Genomic DNA, 2,341 nt, shown 5'->3' with positions numbered 1-2,341 from the left:
TTTTTCAACCATGAGCATGGAATGTTTTTCCATCTGTTTGTGTCCTTTCTTATTTCATTGAGCAGTGGTTTGTAGTTCTCCTTGAAGAGGTCCTTTACATCCTCTGCTAGTTGTATTCTGAGGTATTTTATTCTTTTTGTAGTTGTTGTGAATGGGATTTCGCTTTTGATTTGGCTGTTTGTCTGTTAATGGTGTATAGGAATGTTTGTGATTTGTGCACATTGATTTTGTATCCTGAGACTTTGCTGAAGTTGCTTATCAGTTTCAGGAGATTTGGGGCTGAAACGATGGGGTCTTCTAAATTTACAATCTTGTCATCTGCAAATAGGGACAATTTCACTTCCTCTTTTTCTAATTGAATACCCTTTATTTCTTTTTCTTGCCGGATTGCTTTTGCTAGGCCTTCCAATAGTATATTGAATGGGAGTGATGAGAGAGGGTATTCTTGTCTTGTGCGAGATTTCAAAGGGAATGCTTCCAGTTTTTGCCTGTTCAGTATGATATTGGCTGTGGGTTTGTCGTAAATACCCTTTATTATTTTGTGGTATGTTCCATAGATACCTAGTTTATTGAGAGTTTTTAGCATAAAGAGCTGCTGAATTTTGTTTAAGGCCTGCTACACATTTCTTGATAATGAATGACTCTAGCTTGCTACAGTGAAAACCTGTCACAACTGCAAGGCCAGATTGTGTACAAGGTAATGTAACCTACTACAAGGCCAACTTCTCCACTGTGAATAATCTGCCACATATTTCTTGATAATGAATAACTCTAGTTTGTGACAGTGGAAACCTGTCACAACTGCAAGGCCAGAGCTCTGTCACTTTTCTAGTTCTCTTTGTACTAGGTAATGCCACATACTACAAGGCAATTATAGAGACAGGTGACCTCAGGGGAGCTTCTCACCTTAATCTGCTAACTCAGCAGCAGTAAGTCTACCCAAATGAGCTCTGACCTCCAATGTGTATATGTTCATAATTTTATGAAGTATCTAAATGCTATTCATTAGTTTAAAAAATAATAGAACCCTCTCGACCAAGTAAATTATGAACTCGAAAAGTTATGAGGGATGCCAATTATATTAAGAGCATTTTCTTTAAAAAAATAGAATCAGTTCCTTTTGAAATAAACTACAATGGTGAGATGTGTTTATCTTTACAGGTGCTCCATGGTGGCACAGAGCTTTACCCAGCAAATCCTGACAGCTTCCATGTCCCAGGATACAAACCTGCACCAGCACATAGGGTGTCATTACCTTTCAACAGTGTAGAGAAGAACACATATTATCAATCGGCAATGAGAGAATTGATAGATACTCATGGCCTCTCAAGAGCTGACATGGTTGGAGAGCTTTCCTTTTTCTATTAAAAAAGTTCATGAGGAAACTGTGAATAGGATCAGTCCAGAGAAGCAAAACTCTTTTATTTTCAGTGCTCAGACATCAGTAAATATACCTGGAGAGCCAGTGGAAACCCTCGCCATAGTCTTGCCTCTTGAGCACACTGCACATAAGCACTTATAAGGGGCAACCATTCAACTTCTTCAGGAGCACATTCCCCTTTCCTATGGTTTGTCCATAAAGCCCAAATATCTCACAGAGTTTTTTTTTTTTGCTTATCTGTTCTGTCAATTTTGTTCCCTAAGAAATGAGGCACATTGCATACTGTTTTGTCAGTCATTTAAAGCATTAAGCTCAAATTTGAATTCCACGAGGCAAGAATGATCCACACAGGCCACCAGAAGGAAAATACCATTAATTGCTGGGAGATAATTTTTACAAGCCGATGTGCTTGCTCATGCCCACATAGAATAAAAGTTGTAAAAGTCATTCTAACAATTGTTAGCTCTTGTGATGTCAAATGTAGTGTTGGAACATGTTGGCCCAAATTGTCATCTTTGAGCATGTGAATAATAGTGGTTTTGTCTGTATTATCCAAACACAAGAATACTAATTTTCTCTATTTCTTGTAGAGACCTAGAAACTAGAGCATAATGCTGAAGCCATGGTAGAGTCACTCAAAGATGAAAGACATTATTAATGCTTACTCTGGCCTGAGGGGCTCCTCTAACAGCAGCGAGTGGCTAAGACTCTCCCTCAGAACACACAAACCAGCAGCATCTGGGACCACTAGCTACTCACTGAATGTAAATCACAACCCTCCCCCAAGACTTCCCTATTGTGATTTTTATTTCTGGCACTGCCATATTATTCTTTTTTATTATATAAACTTAAGGTATTGGTTTGCTATACATATGCATCATGAATGATTACTAGTCATATTAACATATCCATTTTGTTTTTACGACAGAATTATCTGCCTGAAAATATCAATTATGCCAA

The 2,341-nt window shown here is 38.1% G+C and overlaps 1 pseudogene; it reads right to left on the bottom strand.

The window, feature by feature from the left end:
• Positions 1–601: 601 nt before the first annotated feature.
• On the bottom strand, positions 602–2,033 carry LOC108294243 (annotated as a pseudogene).
• Between the last annotated feature and the right edge of the window lie 308 nt (positions 2,034–2,341).

The sequence above is a fragment of the Cebus imitator genome, unplaced genomic scaffold, assembly GCF_001604975.1.
Source record: "Cebus imitator isolate Cc_AM_T3 unplaced genomic scaffold, Cebus_imitator-1.0 Scaffold570, whole genome shotgun sequence".
In the NCBI taxonomy this organism is placed as follows: domain Eukaryota; kingdom Metazoa; phylum Chordata; class Mammalia; order Primates; family Cebidae; genus Cebus; species Cebus imitator.
Note: the sequence above shows the minus strand (reverse complement) of the source record. Positions and strands in the feature narration are given on the sequence as shown.